This window comes from Diabrotica undecimpunctata, chromosome 6 (assembly GCF_040954645.1).
Source record: "Diabrotica undecimpunctata isolate CICGRU chromosome 6, icDiaUnde3, whole genome shotgun sequence".
NCBI lineage: Eukaryota > Metazoa > Arthropoda > Insecta > Coleoptera > Chrysomelidae > Diabrotica > Diabrotica undecimpunctata.
The window spans coordinates 29,710,889-29,736,481 of record NC_092808.1 but is presented as its reverse complement, the minus strand read 5'-3'; positions in this window follow the sequence as shown (position 1 = coordinate 29,736,481).

Below are 25,593 nucleotides of genomic sequence, written 5' to 3'. Positions count from 1 at the left end.
ACATTATGCAAGGAAAGTTGCCGGTGAGGCCGTGTGAAGACAGAGCTTCGAGAATATCAGCAGGTCTTGGAACTGGTGCAGAAAAGACTGCAAAGAAGCAATGAAAAATACCTCCAAAGACAAGACCACAACAGGAAAAGAATGCTCGTTTCCTTTTAGGTTGGTGAAAAGGTGTTGGTAATGGCGTTGAGAGTATTAAACTACACCAACAATATTTGCGCAAAGTTAATGCCAGTTTTTGAAAGTCCATACGTGGTAAACAATGAAAACGGTGTAAATAGGTATGTTTTGAGGCATGTGGATTCTGAACAAATCAGAGGGATTTTTAATATTCATGATGTGTGCAAATACCATGAATACATAGATAGAATGTAAATAAAGGTTTTTTGTTGTAAGAATAAAAATAAATATAAGAATTATAAGCAATAGTAATAATATTTAAAGTTATTTGTTGACTCGAAAAATTTTTTGAATATGCGGAAAATTTTGTCTTGCCATCAAGCAGGGAAGTTGTTATGGTTTGAATTGGTCTAAAATATTTAAAGATCATAATATAAGTTTAATTTCATCGACCATTCAACTCGATATAATAAATAAATAGGAAAATTATTTCTGTAAAAACCAAATAGATAAGAATGAGTAATGGTTTTTCTAAGATGTGATAAAGCAGTTATTATAGCAATAGTCGGTTTTTAATAAACAATTATGTCAAAGGCACAGGTATAGGAAATCTTTGAATACAAAATAGAAATCTTTTGTACACAGAATTTTGAAATTAAGGAGAAAGCTTTCAGTAAAAGATGAGGGTAGATAGTTTTTTTACTGAGAAAGTATGGAATGTGATTGGTTGTAATTTAAGGTGTGAAGTGTATGGTCCTGGAATCTGATTGGTAGATAAACGACGCCAAGCAACTTTGCGATGACGAAGGAGATTGGACTATGTTCTGAAGTTCTGAAGAAGCTTGTTGTTTTGTTGCTCCATACACTGCAGTAAACGTGAGCAGACTTTCTTGTAAATAAAAATTGTGTATAGTGTTTGATGTGTCTGTGGAACAAGCCAAAGGAGTAGTAGCAGTTCAAAGCGGAATTTACATCCTGTAGTAAGGAAAACAGGTGTAGCATATATGTAGTGCTAATCGGTAAAGTGAAAATCTTTTCGATTAGTAAAAAAGTGTGTTCCTGTGGGATACGTGTTTATCCAGGAGGTGTTTTGGAGAAACTGAAGCGGCGTTAGTGTGTGTGAGAGACTTTCACCAGCTGAGGAGAACAGGAGTGTGTGAAACATCCAAGAATACGAGCCGTAGATGGTAAGAAAATTGTGTAAATAAAAGGTCAGTCTGATACACAATAAAAAAGGACTTTTAACCACACTCGTAACGCTATAACTAATTCGATTCTTTCAACATTTTGTTCAGCTATTCGCTTTTATAATAAATATAAAATTTAATTAAGAGATCTTCTTTTTGAGTACATAATTAAGTATAAGTATTGATAATTTATGTATAAACATTAGAGAATTTTTAAGTTTAATTATACGTTTTAAAGCATAGGTTATATGTTTGGTTCAATTATAAATTTATTTGATTTAATAAATTGAAAGTAAATTTTAAAAATTGTTTGATAATTTATCACAAATTTATTTATTTTCCCATTGTCCATTTCTCCCTCAAAGGCAATAGTATAGTTATTATACTATCATATATGACTCATAAGAGTCATAATTTGAAATTCAATTCATAATAATATATATAAGAGTAAGAAAAAAGATTTTTTTGATTCTAATATTTTTATATTTAATGGTGTCATTTATAAACAAATTTTTGGTAGTCCTATGGGATCTAGTCTTTCGCCCATTCTAAGTAGCTATGTCATGGATGATGTTATCAGTGATTGTATCAACAATTGCACTTTTTTCATTCCTTTTGTTAAAAGATATGTAGATGATTTAGTTTTGGCACTTCCTAAATACAAAATTCATGAAACAGTCAACATTTTCAACAATCATAATTAACATATACAATTTACAGTTGAGGAAGAGGTAGATAATTCTCTACCATTCCTTGACATGAGAATTGTAAGAAATACAGACAATATGTTGAAAACCAGATGGTTCAGAAAACCCATATGTAGTAATAGATTTATAAGCTATTACTCTCATCATCCAAATAAGATGAAAATGAACCTTATAACAGGATTAAAAGAACGTGTTTTAAAACTTTCTCATCCAGATTATCTACATGAAGATCTTCAATTGTTAAAAAATATTTTAATTGAAAACTATTATCCTCCAGATATGCTACATAGGATGCTTTTTTCTAATATTGTTAATATAAATAACTTAACATCATTTTTTGCTAAATCTCAAAACATTGTATCTAACAATCAGAACAGCTATTATCATTCACTACCTTTTATACCATCATTAACACCTAAATTAATACAAACACTAAAGGTTATTGACAATATAAAAATAGCAACAAAGAACATCAAAACTATTTCATCTTTATATTCCAAAACTAAATATCCTATAGACAAATTTGAAAAAACGAATGTAGTATACAGCATTAGTTGTACTCAGAGTGAATCTGACTATGTTGGTGAGACCGGAAGAAATCTTTCAAATCGCATTATTTCTCACAAAAGTGATTGCAGAATTAAAAAAACCATCTTGTGCTTTGGCAGAGCATGTAATCGATAAAGACCATATTATGGATTTTGATAACATTAAAATTTTATGTAGTGAAAGTGAAAGTAATAAATTCAAAAGGACTTTTTTGGAAATGGTTTGTATTAGCAAAAGTGATAATAATTTAAACAAAAGATCAGAAATTCAAAATCTAAGCAAAATTTATAATTATATTATTTCTTTATAATTTATATATGAAACTTGAAAAATATCACATTTTTATTTGATTTTCCATATATCTGTTACATTTTTTTAGACATCTATCAATGGTGAATAAATCTTCTTCTTTTTGTTACTAAACAAAAAAGAATTGTTAAACAAAATTTTATTTTTGACAATATAATTGTCAAAGGTAAACATTTTAAGTTGGCATTTATTACATTGAGGCTTATTTATAATTGGTTGCTACTTTAAACTATTTATAAATTCAATTATTTTTTTTGTTAAGAAAATGTTTTCAAAATTATTAAAATTTCAGGGAAGAATTTATTAAATAAGGGCATTTTAGTATTAATTCTTTTTGACATGTATTTGCAGCAATTTTTATTAACGAAACTAATTTTATTTGGTGAGTTAACAAAAAATGTTTTTCTTTATAGTTCAACTTTGTAAGATATTTTGTCTTTTTTAGCAGCTCTTGATAAGAATTGTAAACACAATTGAAAGCTCAAGATATTAAATAGTTAACCAATAGCCCCTTTTATTAACTCCAACCCATCAAAAACATTTATATATATATATATATATATATATATATATATATATATATATATATATATATATATAATATAAAATTAGTATTTCCTGGGTTTAGGTTCAATAAATTGTCCATTGAAATCAACGTTTCGGCAGGAAACCCTTGCCTTTAATGAAATGACAAGTAAAAATTGATATGTGATATCTCATGGTTTACTGTCATTAGTGTATAATTATTTTTATATGGGCGTATCGGTGGTGTTTTCGAAAAATTAAATTTGATGGTAATTTATGAATGGTAATTTAAATCAGATTGAAATATATTTTATTTAGGTTCTGTGTATCTTTTGTGTCATTGATTGCGTTGGTATTACTTTTTATTTCTATTGATTCGTATGTCCCCCTCTTTTTTTTGTTTTGTTTGGTTGTTAAAATTTTGTATGTTTTCGAAGTCAAATTTATGCTTCTTCTCATTTTCATGTTTTTTGAGTGCAGTGACGTTGTTCTTGTCATATTTGTGAGAATAATTACTGGATTGAAGCAGTTGCCAGATATAGTCTTCTAACATTATTGCCACAAGTTGGTCGCATTGCTCCTGTAGTGATCCTTTCCCAAGTTAATATGCTCCTTTTCTAACTTGACTGCACCGTACTGAAGACGACCAATAGTCAGAAATACGTATATACGGTTGCCTTCCATCTTATGCACATATTTTATTATATGTTTTTTCTTTGTTGCGAGCTATGCCGATATATTTTACCTTTATTTTACTATTAACTTGCATTAACCATTTTCTTATATATATATATATATATATATATATATATATATATATATATATATTACATAATTACATATATTCAGAGAGCTTTTCTACATAGAGGACAAAACGAATTCCAAAACAGCACTGATATTATTTAAGAATTAACATTATTAAGTTTAGGTTTTACATTATATTATATAGGATCTATATTATATTAGGTTTTATATTATCAATATTCGAAATCTTAAAAGTAATACTAGTTTATACAGTTCGTATACTTTAATAGTGCAACATACTATTAACCTCATTTTTTGGTAATTTATGGAAAATCTAACCTAGAAACGTAATAAATATAGTTACTCCGAAGCTAATTTAATTATTCATCACTCATCAAAAATAGGTAACGTAAATATAGGTTAACCAGGTATTATTTTATTAAAATTAACATAAGGTAAACACGCAATCAAGTTTATATAGAGCTTGAATATTTCGTATAAATAAAACAATTTAAGTATAGATAAATAAGTATATAAACATTATACAAATATATTCTGAAAGTAGGTATGTATCTATTATTGTTTAATTAGAGCAATTATTACCCTGTTTTTATTACAAAGTTTTTGTGTTAGTTATCAAAAATTCTTTATAGAACACGATGCTGTGCGTTTAAGGAAGTCATTCAAGTTTTATTACTTCTTTTTTATTAATCCTAAATCCTACCTCTTAAGTGGTTGGTTGGCAAATCTTTTATTTTGGTATATTATCTTTGGGTGTACCGACGCATTCTTCGTATATCCTGGACCGAACATGTCACCAACACAGAGGTAATCCAAAGAATCGGAAAGGAGAAAGAAATCGTGAATACAATTAAACAAAGAAAGCTTGAATATCTAGGCCACATATTGAGACACGATAAGTACCGTCTACTGCAATTGATTGTCCAGGGAAAAATAGACAGTAAGCGAGGGCCAGGCAGGAGAAGACACTCGTGGCTCCAAAATCTGAGGAAGTGGTTCGGGCTCACATCGGTCGAACTATTCAGAAGCGCCGCAAATAAGGTCAGAATTGCCATGTTAATAGCCAACGTTCGCAACGGACAGGGCACTTGAAGAAGAAGATATTATCTTTATCGAACCTACTTAGATAATAACTACCTCAATAATGCGAAGTGAAATAGAATATGCAGTTACAACCACAAAGATGCATAAAGCAGCAGGTCCAGATGAAATTAATATAGAAGCAATAAAACTACTAGACGAGGAGAATATCGAAATCTTGGTAAAGCTGTTCAATAGAATTTATGATTCTGGTTACATTCCGCGAGAATGGCTGCAGTCATCCTTTGTGATGATCCCAAAAACAGCTAATGCCACAAAATGCAATGAACACCGCTTAATCAGTTTAATGAGTCACCTGCTGAAACTCTTTCTTAGGATATTACACTCAAGAATGTACAAGATACTAGAAGAACTTAGCGGGTCAACACAATTCGGTTTTAAGGGAGGACTATAGTTTATTTTTATGAACGAGAGAGTAATTAGCATAATTTTAACTGGTAGCTCCGACCACTCCATGGGCGTGCTCAAGATTAATTGAAAAATTACTTTGAATAATTGTAAAAAATAAATGAATTATTTCAGTGTTGTTTATTGTTGTAGTGGACTGTATTCATTGAAATTAATTAATAGTCTAAAATACTGCATTTATTTATGAATTTGCACAAAAATATGAAAACAATAACAAATAGTTCTATGCTTCTCAACGGCTGGTGATGGAATGTCATTCTGTCGTCTGTCGTCTGTACCGACTAGCTGGCTGTCTGGGCTGCAGTGGCGGACCGTTCAAATACAAAATGGGTTGTCGTCGACATACTCCCGGCCTTGAAAGATCCTGAATCTTTCAATTTAATGGAAGGAGAGGACATATTTTGGAGAATGACCTCGTGATGATACCTTCTTGAGTCTTTATTTTTGCAACTCTAGCGGTATTCTGCGATCCGTCATGTATGTGAGTTATTCTGCCTAGTTTCCACTTTGCTGGTGGCAGACAGTCATCTTTGATAAGGACTAAAGTTCCTTCTACTAATTCTCCCTTGGATATTTGCCACTTAGAACGTCTCTGTAGCTCGACGACGTATTCGGAAGACCATCTCTTCCAGAAACTTTGGAAAATTTGTTGGATGCGTTGAAATCTATTGAGTCGTTGTGGAATCTCTTGGAGTAGATCTGGTTCTGGAGCTAGCGTTGGCATTCTACCGATGAGGAAATGAGCGGGACAGAGTGGTGTTAAATCATTAGGATCAGGACTAATAGGACACAAAGGTCTGGAGTTGAGTACTGCTTCTATTTGTGATAGTATTGTTGCAAACTCCTCAAATGTAAGATTTGTATTTTTAAGTGAACGTTTTAAGTGAAATTTACAAGATTTTACTCCGGATTCCCAGAGTCCCCCGAAATGTGGAGAATATGGCGGAATTAAATGCCATTCAATACCCTCATGTGTACATGAATCTTGTATGTGTGCATTGTTAATTTTTAAAAATCTTTTAAGTTCAGACATGGCACCTACGAAGTTTCTACCATTATCTGAGTACAATTTGGTTGGCTTTCCTCTACGAGCGATAAAGCGGCGCAAGGCAAGCATGAATGTTTGAGTGCTCAAATCGGTTACGAGCTCAAGATGAATCGCCTTTGTAGCAAAACATATGAATAATGAAATATAGCATTTATTTAATTTGGCACCTCTGCCCTTATTTTTATACAAAAACGGACCGGCGTAGTCAATACCAGTGATGGCAAAGGGAAATGTGTATAGTAATCGGTCACGTGGTAAATCACCCATGATTGGTTGTATAGGTTTAGGATTAAATCGTAAACAAGTAGTACATTGTTTAACAGTCAACCTAGATAGGTTTCTGCCTGATATAGGCCAATATGTCTCCCGAATAGTAGATAGAAGCAACTGAGGGCCTGCATGATATAGACGCAGGTGTTCATGACGGAAAAATAATATCGTGAAATGATGTTTTGAATCCAAGACAATGGGATGTTTTTTGTCATATAGAAAATCCGAGTTAGCCAAGCGACCACCAACACGTATTAAACCATCCTGGTCAATAAATGGGTTTAAAGAGAAGAGCTTGCTGTTGGAACTAACGCTTTTTTGTTTTGACAGCTGATCATACTCTTCGCGAAAAGAGTGTAGTTGTATGATCTTCAATAAATAACGACGAGCGTCATTAATATTGGTTAATGTTAGAGAGCCACACTCTCTAAGAATTTTGGGTGTTAATAAATTATTTTTAAATCTAAGGATGTATGCAAATGCGCGCAGTAAACGCGAATATTGTGAAAAGGCCTTGAATGGAAACCATTGTTCTTGCTGAGAATAGGAAACAAAATTGAGAATAGTTTGAGATTTTATTTCGGGTAGAATGTCTACCTTTGGATTTAAAAGGGGCCAAAATTCTTCCCTTAAAGACAACCATGAGTGAGCCCACCATAGTGAAGAATTTAGTATTTGAGAAGGAGATAATCCCCTTGATAGATGGTCTGCAGGATTATCTTGTGTGGGTACATACTTCCATGTATAGGACTTTGTTAAGACCTGAATTTCGGAGACTCTGTTAGCTACGAAGGTTTGAAGATTGTTAGGAGAAGTATTGATCCAAGCAAGGGTTATTGTGGAATCTGACCATAAATAACATTTATTGAGGTCTATATTAATGGATTCAATTACCTTAGTTAAAAGACGTGAAAGTAATACAGCTACGCAAAGCTCTAGGCGTGGAATGCTTAGAGTTTTGATAGGGGCAACCTTTGATTTAGCACATAGAATTTTAACCGAGATATTTCCCTTGTCATCAGTACTTCTTAAATAGATACAAGCACCGTAGGCTTGTTGTGATGCGTCCGAAAAACCGTGTATTTCTATATCTTTAGCATTATTGCACACTGCATGACGTGGTATACTTAATTGCTTCAGATTGGCAAGATCATTTTTCAATCTATTCCAAGTATTTAGTGATGAACCGCTTAATTTTTCATCCCAATTCAGTTTTTCAGTCCATAGCCTTTGCATTAGAATCTTCGCAAGTATGATACAAGGACCTACTAAGCCTAGTGGATCGTATATTCTTGCAATTAAAGAAAGAACATCTCTTTTGGTACAAGTTTCCTTGTAATTGTTATATTGTACATTGTATAATAGTGAATCACGTTGGGATGACCAAATAAGTCCTAAAGTTTTTGTGACTCCATCTTTAGAGAGGTTTAGAATTCCAAAGGAATCATCTTGATTATTTACCCTTTCTAAAACTCTTGGGTCATTTGAAATCCATTTTCTGAGTGGAAAGCAACCTGTAAGTAAAATACGTGAGACTTCACGGCAAATGTTCGAAGCTTCAGTAATAGTATCCGCACCGGTTAACAAGTCATCTACGTAGAAATCCTGACGTAATATCTTCGCGATTTCTGGTTGCGACAATTAGCATTCGTTAGCTAACTCGAAAAGGCATCGGATAGCAAGAAAACTAGCTGATGCTTGGCCATAAGTAACCGTATTTAAAGCAAAATGTTGTAATGGATCTGAAGGACTTTCCCTCCAGACTATTTTTTGAAGACTGCGTTGGCTGGGATGAATTAACACCTGCCTGTACATTTTGGTTACGTCTGAGCTTATGATGAATTTGTGTTTTCTGAATCGGATGAGAATTGAGAATAGATCTTGTTGTATACTGGGTCCGACGCATTGAATATTGTTTAATGATAACCCGTTGCTTGTTGGTGAAGATGCGTCAAACACGACACGAAGTTTTGTTGTAAGACTGTCCTCCTTTAGGACACCATGATGTGGCATGTAGTAGTCGACAGTAGAGTTTTCAGAGATATCTGCTAACGACATGTGGTTTAGCTCCTGATATTCGCGCATGAATTGTATATATTGTTCGCGAAGAGGATTGTTTTGTGCTAATCTTTTTTCTAGATGATGAAGTCTTCTTTCAGCTTGTATCCTTGAATCACCCAACACATGCGGATATTGTTTTAATGGCATCATAACTATGAATCTACCATTTGGATCACGTGTAGTAGTTTTTTGAAAATTGTCCTCGCACAATTGCTCTTCTTCAGATAGATGAGGAATATTTGGCAATTCCTCTACTTCCCAAAATTGCTGAAGAAGTTTAGTTAGTTCCAGATTTGTGCTAAGATTGCAAGATATTGTATTGTGGGGAACCGATCCCAGCGGGCCAGAAATTATCCACCCAAATATTGTTTCTGTTAAAATAGGACCTTGATCTAAAGATATGCGACCTTTACAAATCAAATGCCAAAAAATATCTGCGCCGATAAGAATGTCAATAGATCCAGCATTGCCAAAATTAGGATCTGCTAACCGAATTGTATTAGGAATGTTTATAGCGCTTACATCAATGTTTGTATGAGGAAGAATATTTGTTATTTTTGGCAATACAAAACAGTTGATTATTTTTACAAATTTATTATTAGATGTGCAAATCTCTAACTGACATTGACCTGTAATAGTTGATAGTTTGTTGCCTATGCCCAAAAGATTTAAGCTGACATCTTGTGGTTTGATTCCTAGTTTGTTACACATGTTTGTTGTGATAAATGAAGATTGAGACCCGCAATCCAATAGTGCACGAGCCCTTTGCATTTTACCATTCATATCTTTAACACTTAAGATTGCTGTTGAGAGAAAAACATAGCCTGTATCAGAACAAGAAAGCATGCTGTTACCACAAAATGTATTGTTACTTGTTCCTGGATTTATTGGCTCACTTGTACTTTGTGATGGATTTGTATTAATACTGCTATTGGATATATTCGAATTTCTATTGAACATGCCCGAATTATTTTGGCTTATAATGATGCTCCTATCATTTGTATTATTGTGTAAAAGTGAGTTGTGACGTGCTTTGCACTTGCGACATGGCCCGAGTTTGCACTGTTTATTGGAGTGACCCGATCGCAAGCAGTTTGTACACAATGATTTTGATCTAATAAAATTCCACCTTTCGTTTATTGGATAATTTAAAAATGTTTCGCAAGTGTAAATGCTATGGTCGCCTTGACAAGAGACGCATGTATAGTTTGTTTTTGTTGCTAAGAATCCCCTAGTCGTCCTGTTCTCCTTACTTTTATTTTTTGTTTCAATGTTCATTTCAATTGCCTCTAGAAAATCTGCTCTTGATTTTAAAAATCCTTTTAGATCGGATAAAGTTGGTAGTTCCGTTTGAGTAGCAATATGCTTTTCCCATTCCCTAATAGTAGTTTCGTCTAGTTTTGATGTTATAATGAATATAAGTAAGGCATCCCATTGTTCACACGGCTGATTTAATTGTTGAAGTGACTTTAAATGTTTTGAAAAATCATCTACTAATTTACGAAATTTTACAAAAGATTCTTTGTGAATAGATTCCAATGAAAATAAAGCTTTAATATGATTGTGTATTAAGAGTTTTTTATTATTGTATCGATCACATACAGAGTCCCATGCCAAATTGTACCCGTTTGCGGAAAATTCGATAGGTTTTATGACTGCGGCGGCATTTCCTTGTAATGATGTCCGAAGATAATGATACTTCTGAATATTTGTAATACTATCATTTGTATGAATGAGTGACTCAAAAGTGTCTCGAAATTCTAGCCAAAATTCGTATGTGCCGTCGAACTTTGGAATTTGTATTGTTGGCAGTTTTACACCTTGTAAACGATAAGCCCCGTCAGAAATAGAAGTGTTATTGCTTGTATGCTCGCTTGTCACCGACTTTTTATCATCAATATCTGAAATGAATTTATTTAACAATGCTTTGGCATTAGCCGATAGTGAATAAAAATTGTTTTCAAGTTCTTCCCTTATCACAAAGTGTGGTTCGGGATCGTCTGCCAATTCTTCTATTTCTGATTGAATAATTTTAATTTCTAAAAATGTATTTTCTAGTTTATTTATTCTGTCGCTTAGTTCGATTTTTTCAACATCATGTAATTCTAATTTGCATTTAATAGACTCTAGAAATTTGGAGAAAATTGTAAATGAAGCCTTATGACCAGCGCGTTTTCTAATTAATCTTTTTAAGTGTTCGTCCGACATTGTTTATTAATCAAATAGATTCCAATTGAATTTAAATAGATATATAGATTGTAAATAGTTTTATGCAACTTACACAAACAAAAACAGTATAAATAGGTAAAGGAATCAGATGGGAACTCACCGGTATTCTTGGCTTTATATTGTTCGGCAATCCCACGTGTTCTTTCACTTGACCGTTAACTGTGAATCACTTTTAGCACTGATTTTATCACAAATATCGGGTCGAATGGACCAATGTTTATTGTTGTAGTGGACTGTATTCATTGAAATTAATTAATAGTCTAAAATACTGCATTTATTTATGAATTTGCACAAAAATATGAAAACAATAACAAATAGTTCTATGCTTCTCAACGGCTGGTGATGGAATGTCATTCTGTCGTCTGTCGTCTGTACCGACTAGCTGGCTGTCTGGGCTGCAGTGGCGGACCGTTCAAATACAAAATGGGTTGTCGTCGACAAGTGTTATAAAGTGTTATGTGTATGTAAACAAAAGTGACCTCTTTTATCACACCCTATATTAGAACTGACTGGCCTACATTAAAAAGGGTTTTAAAAAATTCACATTTTTTTTAATTTTTAAAAATTACAAAAGAGAAAAAGAGTTTTTAAAACCGTCTAAGGTATGTTAAATAGATGAATAAAAATATTAATATAAAACTTACAGCTACTTGTTACAAATCCAAATCAGATTCAGAAGATGAACTTTCAGAACCAAGATTTATAATAACTGGCTCGATCATTTTATCAGTAATATTGTCCAGCTTCCACATTTTTTCCTCTTCTTTAATAGTGTGATTTACTGCCTTTTCCCAGTTTTCAGGTTTTACATTATTTACGGCCTCCAAAAACAACTGATTAACATCATGAATTTTAAAAGTGGTATTTTTTCTTGAAACTTCACTCTTTATCTGTGCCCATACCAGTTCAATCGGGTTTAATTCACAATGATATGGTGGGGATCTAAGTACTGTCATTCCACGATTTTTGGCAATTTCATCAATTTCGTATTTTTTAAATTTTTCTTTATGAAGGGCACACAACGAATAAAGTTCCTTTCTTATAGATCCGGGATGGTACGTAATATTTTTTGAACTCAGCCAATTCTGCAAGTCTTTTTTTAACCACTTGGTTGTGGGCAGTCCTTCTATAAGTCTGGAGTGATAACTTGCATTATCCATTACTATTACACAGTTCTTAGGAAGAAGATCTGTCATTTGTTCGAACCATTCTTGAAAGACATCAGCGTTCATGTCTTCATGGTAGTCACCGGTACGAGTTGATTCAAAAGTTAATAAACCACCTTCAACAAAACCGTCTGAACTGCCAATGTGTACTATTATCAGCCTGCGTCCCTTTCCTGATGGTGGGTTTAAACCAGTAGATAAGTTATTTACAAAAGCGTGCCTTTGACTTGTAACAGTTTCATCCTGCCAAAATTTATTTGGTGTATGACCCTCGTTGATCCATGTTTCATCAAGATAAAATATTTTTCTGTTTTGGTTTCTCATTTCCTTTATGGTTCTTAGAAAATGTCTTCTCCATATGACAATATCGCTTCTTTCTAATAAAATAGACTTTCTGGGATTCTTTTTCCAGCGGAAGCCTATTTCTTTTAAAAGTTTCCATAACGTACTTCGACTCATTTCTGGGTAATCCTTATCATCTCGAACTGAGACAAGAACTTTATCCAATGTTGGAAATTCTTGTCTAAAGAAGAATTCATGCACTTTCCGTCGAAGTCCTTCTTTAAAATGATATTCTATTTGAAATTTTGGTTTCCCTGGAGCATTACGTGGCATTTGAAAACTACCACATTTCTCTTCTTTAATAACTCTGTAAATCGTAGATTTCCCAACACCAAGTGTACTGCTAACTAACTCAACGGTCTCATCAACACTTTCACATAAACGTTTGTCTGTAAATGATTTAAAACAATTAAATATTAATGTTTTTTCATTAACTGTTAGAGGACCAATTTTTCGGCGTTTACACGGCACTTTCAAATTTTCCATAACACTAGTATACACAATAAACTGCACCTTGCAACTGAAGTACCTACTTTTAGTGAACTGTTAAGAATTTTGAATACGCCACTTGGACCTTCCTATATACAAAATGGAAAAACCCACTATCACATTTTCTGTGGAATAAGTTTAGAAGGTAATTATCTAGTCAATTACTGTCGTAGATTCCTGGAATTAAAGAATTAAATGTTTGATTGTTGAAACCCTTACTTCGTGGAATGCACTCATTTCAGATAAAATAAAACGTTTTATTTTATCTAAAGAATTAAACTTTATTTTGCAAATAGATAAAATAAAACGTTTTATTTTATCTAAAGAATTAAACTTTATTTTGCAAATAGGCAAAGAATTAAACTTTATTTTGCAAATAGATAAAATAAAACGTTTTATTTTATCTAAAGAATTAAACTTTATTTTGCAAATAGGTAGGTACTTATTAAACTTTTATTGGTTATATATAACCAATAAAATAAACATCTTACATTTCTTGCAAATTCATTAGTACCTGTTAACCTCCATCACTCCGACACTGGCAACCTTATTTAGGGATTAGTAACCCTCACAACTATTGTATTCTATTCTGCTCCAACCTTTATACGTGGTGGTCATACTCAATTTAAAATTGTTTTCCTATATACTTCTGTAAACTTGTTGACAAATATCTGTTTTTCATTGAGTCACCCGTATCAACAGTTTAGGGATTTGCATACATAATTTATTGTTTTATTACTCTCTCATACATAAAAATACACTATAGGAACAAGAGAGGCAATTTTATGTTTGAACGCTTTAATACAAAACTGTTTAGATCAACGAAAAGATGTCTACCTCACCTTCATCGACTACGAGAAGGCTTTTGACAATGTTAAACATGATATCATGATGGAACTACTACATAGGGCCAACATTGACCAGAAGGAGATCAGAATTATTCAGAATCTATACTGGAACCAAATGGCAAAGGTGAGGATTGATCAAGACCAATATACGGATGAATTTGAAATCCGGAAAGGTGTCCGCCAAGGCTGCATACTCTCTCCGATGCTTTTTAATTTATATGTTGAAAATATATTTGCGGAAGCATTAGGAGACACGGAATTAGGCATTAAGGTGAACGGCATACCAATTAGCAACCTACGCTATGCGGACGACACAGTGATTATAACTGATAAATTGGAAGATCAGCAGTTATTACTTGATAGGGTGAATAGCATAGGTAAAAAATATGGCCTCAAAATCAACATTTTGAAAACGAAATATCTGGTCATTAGCAGAAACCCTCCAGAAAACCCGATAATATGCATAGGTGAGGATCGCATAAAACGCGTGAAAACTTTTAAATACCTTGGCACCACAATCAATGACCAATCGGATCCACAACAAGAGATAAAAACCCGAATACAAATGACAAGACAAGCTTTTGTGAAATTCAGACCTCTCCTATGTAATCAAAACCTAAATTTCGAAATACGCTACAGAATGGTCAAGTGCTACATATGGTCCATCTTGCTTTATGGCATGGAAACGTGGACTTTGAAAAAAACATCTATCAACAAACTTGAAGCATTTGAAATGTGGTCATTAAGAAGAATGATGCGCATACCTTGGGTGGATAGAGTTCGAAACGATGACGTCCTTAAGAGAGCCGGCGTGGAAAGAGAACTCTTTAAATTAATTAAAAAACGCAAGATTGGTTACCTTGGGCACATATTGAGAGGAGCAAAATATGAAATACCACAGTTAATCCTACAAGGGAAGATCGAAGGTAGGAGAGGAGCCGGCCGCAAACAATTATCGTGGTTAAGGAATATTAAAGAATTGACAGGAATACACAATACAGGCGAGCTGTGTCACGCCGCCAAGAACAGAATTCTAGTAATGAGATAGTCGCCTACGCACTTTGGTGTATGGCATGTTAAGAAGAAGAAGAACCTACTTACCTTTCTAACTATACCTACTCTATCCATTTATTCTCTCTCTCTAAATATTTGTTCCATCTGCCACTTTTTTGATTATTAAAATTTTTAATCAGCGCTCTCCATTTGTTTTGTTCTACTTGTTGAATTAATAATCTCCTTACTGTTAACATTATTCTCAAGTAAATAATATCGTATAGTATTAACGACGTCAATGGAAAGTGTTTTGAGACGGTATTTTAAAAAAAAAATTAATCAAGAAAGTGGTACGACAAGGACTGCCAGTCTTCCCTTCTTACGGTGCCTATCCGTTCTGGATGTTGGAGATCACCATGGCTATCTTAACTTTGCTTGCAGCAAGAACTCTCAGTAATAAGAAAAAATTAGGAGGGTTGAGTAGGTGACCCAATTCGTCAAAAAATTGTGACTGCTAGACACTTAAATTAAGCTTCGAATAGGACATTTTTCCACGATACAGATAAAAAAATTAAAGCTATGCATTATGCACATGGAATGTTCTAACAAAAAACGAACCAGGATCTCAACATCGCTACGGGAGGAACACGAATTATGAAAATACAAACTAGCACCTACCGCAATACAAAAAAACTATTTGGTTAGGAAATGAAAAGACGCAAAAACACACGTAATAGTATATAGTGAGTAACAGATTTTATAAATTAATAACACAAACAAAATTTTGTAAACTCTCGATCATAAACGTCCGCAAACCGAAGGACTAGGTAGGGAAGTACTATATATACGAATAAAAGCGGAATTCTATGAGCAGTTATAAGAAATAGATAATAATTCTATGAAAAATGACATCAAGATGACGTCGTTATGATGTCATTCTTTTTTTTTTAATAAAAAGTCATATTTTTTGTGACCAAAATTTTGGAGTTGATAGAAGTAAAAGTACCTAAAAGAAGGTGAAAACAACTTTGATAAACTTCATGAATTAAGGCCACTTATCGACCAGCTAAATAAATAATTTACATAAATTTGTATTTTCACCACCCAGAGAGCTTTCAATAGATTAGAACATGGTGGGCTTCAAGAGACGCTCAACTTTAAAGCAATACATGCCCATCAAGCATGTTAAACAAGGCTTTAAAATTTGGTTTATGACCTGTGCACGAACAGGTTATATGCTTTCATTTAAAGTATATGAAGGAAAGGGGACCAGTCACATTGAGGTTACATTTTGTGAAAAAACTGTTCTGCATTTGAGAGAGCCATACCATTTTAAAGATTATGCTTCACACTTTGATAATTTTTTAACAATTGAATTACTGTCCAATTTGCTACATAAGAATATCTTTGCTTGCGGTACTTTCAGAATAAATAGAAAGCCTTAGCCCAAGAATCTTTTGCTAAATGATAACCAATTGAAACTGGATGAATCTAATTTTGTACGAGATGAGTACAGTGGAATAACAGTTTGCAAAGGGCATGACAGAGGCAAAAAGTGTGTGTTGGTAATTAGTTCTCTTCATGATCCTTCATTGAAAGTTGATGTTGATCGATCAAACAAAGAACGAAAAAAAGGAAACCTTGTCCACACTCAGTAGTTGAATACAAAAAATTCATGGGCGACGTTGACATTTTTGATCAATACCTTGCTTCCTACTCCGTCTCACGGAAAAATCGTAAATGGTGGATGAAAATTTTCTTCTACCTTATAGATTCTGTGATTGTAAACACATATATAATGTACAAAACATCAATGGCCGCTGAAAGAAAACAAGCCACGTCTCATTTAAAATTTCGATCTATTCTAGCCAATAAACTAATTTAGTAATTTTTTCGGCAGAAGCTGAGGTGCGTCAACTATTAAAAGCAAAAACAAAATGCGTAAAATTGATGGACGATCTATTTCCACCAATAATGTTACTATATAGAAAATCGAATGTTGGGGTGCATTTACCAGAAAAGGGGAACTAGAGGCGATGCGCACGTTGCTTCACCAAAACAAATGTGAAGAGATCAAAAATAGTAGTCTGTGTTTAGAATGTTTCGCAGAACTTCATAAGATTGGGTAGATTTTTATTTTGAACAGTCTATTTTCTTGTGGCATGTTGAAGTAATTACTATTTAAATGGGAAAACGCCACAAATAAAGGTTAAAGTACGTTTATTGACGTTTCCATTTCCACTTTGGAAATCGTTCTCAAAATACAAACATTAGTAAATTAAACAAATTTTGTTTTCTTGTTACTTGGTGAAAAATTCTTCTAATAATTTAATTTTATCTGACTCATTTATTTCAGACATACATTATACATTTTAAAGTAGACGACTTTAAAATGATATTGCCAATATTGAGACTCAGGTTTATAGAAAACCAACACAGACCAACAGATATTTAAATTTCAAATCAAATCACAATATTGATATTAAAAAGGGAATCATTAAATCCTTGATATGATATTTATTTATTTATCGTATGGCAATTACAACACATTTAGAACAAATACACAAACACTAGTAATATAGGTATTTGACAAACTTTAAATAGTTACAAACAAACATCAAGTGTATTTATATAATCAATTGACTCTGAAGTTGCAAACAGGAAGTCTTCAAGGCTACCATTGTAGGATCTTGAGGGACACTCTTGAATAATGTGGTCGATGGTTTGGTTCTCCCCACAGTCACATTGAGGAGACGGGTTCTTTCCCCATTTATGTAGCATGTATGCACATCTGCCATGTCTGGTTCGGATCCTATTTAGAGTGGGCCATGTTTTGCGTGGAAGATCAAAACCTGGTGGCTTGTGGGTAATGCAGGGCATGTTATTTTGCCATTCGTTCCATTCTTGGGACCATGCATTCGTGATGTTAGATCACGATCTTGATATGATATCTTGATATGATAGAGTCAAAGTTACTTGTTTTAACGAAAATTCGTTCTTAGAGGAAAAACATTTGTTAACATCTGTTTTAATAAAAAATGATTATCCTTTATCGTTTATAAATAAGGAATTTTCAACAATCGACCGAATAGAACAGAACAACTTAGAACGAGATCTTACAGCATACACAAGGAATAATACGAGGAAAATAACAATACCAGACATAAAAGGATTATCAGAAAAACGATAGGAAACAAATTCAACATTTCAACAACATTCAAAACAACAAACACATTGACATTATTTTGTCTAAAACCAAACCTAATAATGAACAAGAAAGGACAAAGAATTGCATTTATAAAATACCTCGTGAATGTGGTCAGTTTTATTTAGGTGAAACATCAAGGGCATTAAATGTTAGAATAAGTGAACATTAATCTTATATTAAAAATAGAGAATTTGATAGATCTCAAATATGTAAACACGCATGGGATAATAAACATAGGGTTCAATGGAATGATTCATATTGTTTTCGTCATTTACATATGTATTGTAATTTAACCACAGATTCTGTTTGTGAAAAATGAAATCGATTCGTTTAAAATTTTAGTCTACAGCTGCACTTTTACAACATGTAGAGAAATTATATGTCACACTTTCCCCGATTCAACTTAAATGATACCTAACGGAGAAATTAAGAGGTTTTCACACCACACATTCACACTGTATGTTTTAATCCATATTTCTATTTTTATCAAATTATATTAGATGTTCGCGACTTCAACTTGGATAAAGATTTCCTATGTAACTGGATTTTATTACCCATTTTACCTCTTGGAATTCAAAACTTTAGTGCCTCGAAATATTTGAGAGTAATATTCGTTTTATTGCTCGGTGTTAATATTCTCGAGTAAATATTTTTGACTTCAAAGTTTACAGACTTTCATTTAATAGCCTTTTAAAAGAATGCAATGTGGACATAAAGTATGCTAATAACCATTTTCAACGGAAACGGAATTTTAAATTCCTGAATAAGTGGCTGTTAGAATATAAAATTTTAATTATATACATTAATAATTATTGTAAACATAATTTACAACCTTACTATGGTTGTCAAAAAATTGCTGGCCTAGAAAATGTATCTTTTATGAATTTTAAGACAACCTATAGGAGAATCTGCAATGTATTCTTTATAATTTCGCATAACACTCCTTAACCCATTCAGTGCCAAATACCAGTTAACTCGTAGTTAACCATATATTTCTATACCGAGGTGTAATTGTTGCGTTCTGCACATGCGATGACCTCTATATAACAATTGAGGTCATCAGAAAGAGAAGAGAAAATATTATGTTCAATCTAGAACTCGCTGGTTTCTCCCTTTCGCATTGGATATGTATATTCCTATAGAAAAATAATAGACGAGTAGACTATATAAACTCTATTTGCAATTAAATAAAAGCCAAAGACAAATATACATACGTTCAAATAATAAAAATATAAAGAGCTACAAATTAATTGCGACGTGACAAACATGTTAAAATCAATATTTATTTGTAGCCAAGAATAAATTTACAAAAGAAAAGTGTACAGGCGACTATCACCCAAAAGACTAAAATCTCAGAACTGGTAAAAAAAACATCGATACATGTAATGATATAATTAATCGGTGGTAAAATGAATCAGTCTTGTTAATAAAGACAAACAAAATGCAATCCAAAACAATTCAATGAAATATATTATATATAAGTATTAATTAATGGAATTTAAAAAAGAAAATCAGTAATACACTACACATTCAATTAATAGTAAAATGAATACAATTTAGTAAAATCAGCACGTAAATTGTACGCAACAATAGTGATATTAATACAATAAAATAAGTCGTCAATTAATAATAAATCAATAAAATTATTAATACAAACAAGTCAATAATAATTACCGATACAGTAAAAAATCTTTAGGCAAACGTAAAAACGTATTCTCAACGGGGGACACAAGGTAAAATAAAGTATAGCATAATAAAATGAATTCGCAACAAATGTAAAATGTTCTCAAACGATTAAAATATTCAACACGCGATATAATGTGAAATATAATTAAGCACAAACAATTTCAACTTACCAAATAATTGTATAATATTGTAACGATTCTACACAGTAAACGTATGTGTGTATCAGCATCAATGTTATGTTGTATATAAGTTGTACTTTACCACCTGAAATGGCTTCAGCTAAGAATGGATTGCGAACCCTCTGCTTCGGTGAAATTCAGGAAATAAAACCATCCCATTCCTATGCCAGGAACTGTCTTTCTCACAAGAGCGAAGCGAAGTGTGTGTGGTAGGATGCACTACCTTAACCCAAACTCACGTGTGTGTCGTTTGGGAAATAAAACTCGACTGTGTTGTTTTGTAGATGGAATTCGTCTCTTTTCTCAAACACACGTCTGTGTCATTTCGCAGATGGCTGGTCTTGTAAATTTTAGTTTTTAAAACAGCTGTGTTTTTATACACGGAATCTTGGCTTGGCTATATATACGGGGAGAATCAAAACTAACACAAGTCTGTTAATATTTTATAAATGTTTATATAAGTACACTCTGGGCCAAAATTAACCGGCCACCTTAAAAATGGGTAATTTTAGATTTCTTATATCTCCTAAACCTGTTGTCCGATTTAAGTGATTTTTTCAATATGTTACAGCCTTATTCCTTGACAATATCTTTATAATAATATAAACAGTTAAATTTTCATTGTATACCAGGTGTACAAATAAAACTGTGTTTTTTTCTTAAAGTTTGCATCTCCCTGTGGAATATTCTAGCATTTGTAGAATACTGAAATTAAATCGTAACTATAGCCTCATGTTTTTTATCAATTTTTATCTCCGCGGAAGAGAAAAAATAATCTTTTTGAAAAAAAAGTCATTTTTTACAGTAAAAATCCAATGAATAAAATCTTCGAAGAAAATTAAGGATGCAGGGGCTGGTACTCTTGCTCTTACGCGTCCTTTTGAGATTGTCCCAGATATGCTCAATTGGGTTAAGATCGGGATTGTGTGCTGGCCGTGGTAGAACTTCAATCCCGACCTCATTAAGGTACTCACGGGTAGATCTTGCTGTATGGCAACGTGTATTGTCATGAATTAGTCAAATTAATTAAATTTTCATTGTATACCAGGTGTACAAATAAAACTGTGTTTTTTTCTTAAAGTTTGCATCTCCCTGTGGAATATTCTAGCATTTGTAGAATACTGAAATTAAATCGTAACTATAGCCTCATGTTTTTTATCAATTTTTATCTCCGCGGAAGAGAAAAAATAATCTTTTTGAAAAAAAAGTCATTTTTTACAGTAAAAATCCAATGAATAAAATCTTCGAAGAAAATTAAGGATGCAGGGGCTGGTACTCTTGCTCTTACGCGTCCTTTTGAGATTGTCCCAGATATGCTCAATTGGGTTAAGATCGGGATTGTGTGCTGGCCGTGGTAGAACTTCAATCCCGACCTCATTAAGGTACTCACGGGTAGATCTTGCTGTATGGCAACGTGTATTGTCATGAATTAGTCAGAAGTTATCACCAATGGATGGTGCAAAAGGCATGACAAGGTCTTGGAGAACTTCTTGCACGTTTACTTGGGCATTAACACGGCCTCTACCGAACACAACAAGATCAGTACGCGCTTCGTAAGAAATACCTCTCCAAATCATTATTGACCCTCCTCGGTAAGCCACTGTTTCGGTTATAGCACATGCAGCAAACCTTTCATTTTGACGCCTATAGACACGTTGGCGTTTATCTGGACATTTTAGGGCTATTCTGCTCTCATCTGAGAACAGTATATTCTTCCATTCGGTCATAGTCCAGTTAGCATATTCTCGCGCAAAATGAAGTCTAGTCCTACGGTGTTGTGGGAGCAGTTGTGGTGCGACAGTCTTCTTCTAATCGTTTGTCTACTCACACTAACGTTTCTCACCTCAAGAAGAGACCTACGAGCTTCAGGAGCGGTAAAACAGCGATTTCTTAATACTTTAGTCAAGGTTGCCAGACCTAGGGAATTTTCCCTATACCTAGGGAATTTTGAGCCAGCTTAGGGAAAAAGGGATTTTTATTCAAATCTATGAAAAATCTAGGGAATTCTCAATATATGTAAGACTATTTTTAAAAATCTGTTCAATTTAATAAAAATTGCACATATCTACTTGGAAATCGTAATTATTCGGGAATTCGAGGAATCACTGAATTCTATTCATGTAATTTTCCGTCGGTGACTAGAGTGGTGGTATTTCACGAACTGCGAATTACTTCGGGGATGCACCTGGGCTATAGTAAATATTGGCTATTGGCCTCGGTCAATTTTTGGTTTCTAGATTCTCTTTCTCTAACTTTCTCTGCTAATTCCATGTAACTGTATCGATTGTGCCTTTGTGTTTCGTTTGTACCTTTGTGTTTAAGTTATTCAACATATAGGATGTCTTTACAATAGGTAAGTACTTATTTATTTTTATTTCTATAAGGTATGTTTTTATGTTTACCTATTTTAAGATGTTGATATATTTTATCTCATAAAATTAATATTTATGAAAGTTTTTCAGGATCTTCTCAAATTATATTTTATAGATCAATGTTTCAATAAAAAAGGTCTTCAAGCACAGAATATTTTAAATTTTCTTCAAAATCCTTCTACTATATTATACTTACATTTTTTAAACTTTGTGTTGCCCTTTTTTATGGATTTAATTCTAGAAATGCAAACCGAAAGTATTAAAATACACATTCTATATAAACGAATTGAAACTGTTTTAAGAACACTTTTAGATTGCTACTTAAAAAGGGATTATTTAGATAAAACTTTGATTGAAAATATAGAATACAAAAATCCTCATTCTTTTCTAAAAATAGATAATATTTATTTAGGTGTCTATGTAACAGGTGCTATACACAATAACGAGCATTTATTAAATGAGGCAGATTTACTTGATTTCAGAAAGAAGTGTTTAGATTTTTTGATAGAAAGTTGTTCGCAGATTTACAAAAGATTCGATAATACAAATAAAACTGTGGCTACATTAACACAGTCACTCATTTCACCAGATGAAGTAATATTGAAAAAACATACTTCTCTGTGACCTTTAGTCTTCTATTTTCCCAACTTGACAATTGATAAATTAAATGACATAGATAGAGAATGGCGTACTTTAAGAAATCTTAATTTAAATGAATATAAAGATTTAAGGGTGCAAGATTTTTGGGTAAAAATTGGGGGATTGAAAACTGGTGATGATTCTCCTATGTTTCCGACCTTATCCAACTTTGTTTTTTGCTTGTTTAGTCTGCCACATTCAAGTGCAAATGTTGAACGGATATTTTCCAAAATAAATCTTAACAAAACTAAAATGAGAAATAAATTATCAACTGAAATTTTAAGCGGAATATTACATAGCCAAGTATTGTTTAAACATGACAATTGCTACAAATTTAATATTCCCGATGAATTGTTAAAAAAAAATGGATTCGTCAATATACACTCGCGATCATAAAATCCGGGTCACCTTGAAAATCACAGATATTTCATTTTTAACGAGCTTTATCGTAAATAATAATAACACAAATACAAACTAATGCATGTTTCTGAGAATTGTTGCGGTTTCCTTTGTAACAAAGAATTCCAATAGTGCCAATTTCGCGGTAAAGTGCACACTTCCCAAAATGAATGCTACCTGTAACTCCGCTTGTTTTAAATGTCTCGTTTGTGCTTCGACTTTCTGTTAAAATGCAACGGACAAACGTTTATTATTGCCACCATTAGTGTTTATTAGTGCCATTATTAGTGTTTATTTTTTGACAAAAATGCTTTTGACTGTTGAAACGGCACAAATTGTTGCACTTGTGGAAGACGGTCACACTCAACGGCAAGTCGCAAGAACTGTTGGCGTAAGCTTTTCTACGGTTCAACGAGTGCTTCAACGCTTTCAGGAGGCAAGTTTGCTAACCAGGCGACCTGGCTCTGGACGAAGAACAACGACCACGGCACTAGATGACCGTTTCCTTGTGTTTCAGTCTTTACGAAACCGGACCTCAACAGCGGTTATGCATCAAAATCGTCTAGAGGAAGTACGAAATCGCAATTTTAGTGTTGCAACAGTCAGAAGAAGACTTCGTTCTTCTTGACTATTTTCTCGGGTAATGGCTAGAGGACCGCCACTTCGCCGGGTGCCTCGAGTTGCACGACTAGCTTTTGCTCGACAATACGCGCGTTGGGGAATTAACGATTGTAGCAAAGTTTTATTCTCAGATGAATCCCGTTTCTGACTAACTGGATCCGATAGACGTGTAAGAGTTTGGAGGAGAACCAGTGAACGATTTTCACAAGCTTGCATTGCTCCAAGAATGCTATTTGGTGGAGGCTCGGTCATCGCTTGGGGAAGTATATCTTCCGACTTCCACACAGAATTACCCTTCATCGAAAATAGGTCCCTAACTGCACGAAGGTACATTACGGAGATTCCGGAAGAACATGGTATGCCCAACATGGCAGGGCGTGGAGAAAACGCCGTTTTTATGCAGGACAACGTGCGATCGCACGTTGCCAGGATCAGTATGTAATGCTTGGACGAAGTTGTAATTACGAGGGTAGCCTGGCCAGCTAGGTCTCCGGACCTGAATCTCATCGAACATCTCTGAGACGATTTGAAAAAACGTATTCAAACCCATACACCTCCTCCTAACAACGCACAGGAGCTTAAGGATCTGTTAGTGAGTGAGTGGAATAACATACCACAACATGTAATCCGGAGAAAAATTGAGAGTATGCCCCGTCGTCTGCAAGAGGTTATTAGAGCAAGGGGAGGCAATACACAATATTGGTCATTGAAATTTCACTGATTTTTTACCACGTTCTGTATTTTCCATATTTTTTCGTATGTCTGTTTTATCAACAACTTGATTTGTTTTCTGTTTTTTTCAATAAAAACAATAAAAAACCATTTTTTTTTCTTTCAAAACAAACATTGATGACAAATAAAAAATACATTAGCCAAAAAAAAGGTTATTACTGCACCAGAGGCAAAAATATTGAAGAAACTTGAAATTTTCAAGATGACCCGGATTTTATGATCGCGAGTGTATAACAAAAGTCAGAAATGAACTATAAGTTCTGATTCTGATTTTCATTTTTTTTATTTTCTTCCTATGTGTATTTTACGAAATAAACATATTTTATCTAATTTGTTTGTTAACATAGTTTGGTATACGATGTTTTTTGTTGAATAGTTTTTATTTTTGAATATTTGTTAATTAGGTTATAAGTACGTAATGTGTATTTTAATGTATTTAAAAAAAATAACACTCCTACCGAAATATTTTAAAAAGTATATACAAAAAAATATTGAAAATATGTAGGGAATGGACTACCCTAAATATAAATAGTTAATAGTAGTTTTGTTGTCATTATTGAAAAATTCAGTAATACTGGATATCTTCAACATATGTTTACTAGCCATTATAAACTCATTGACAATGAAAAAAGACTAAAAC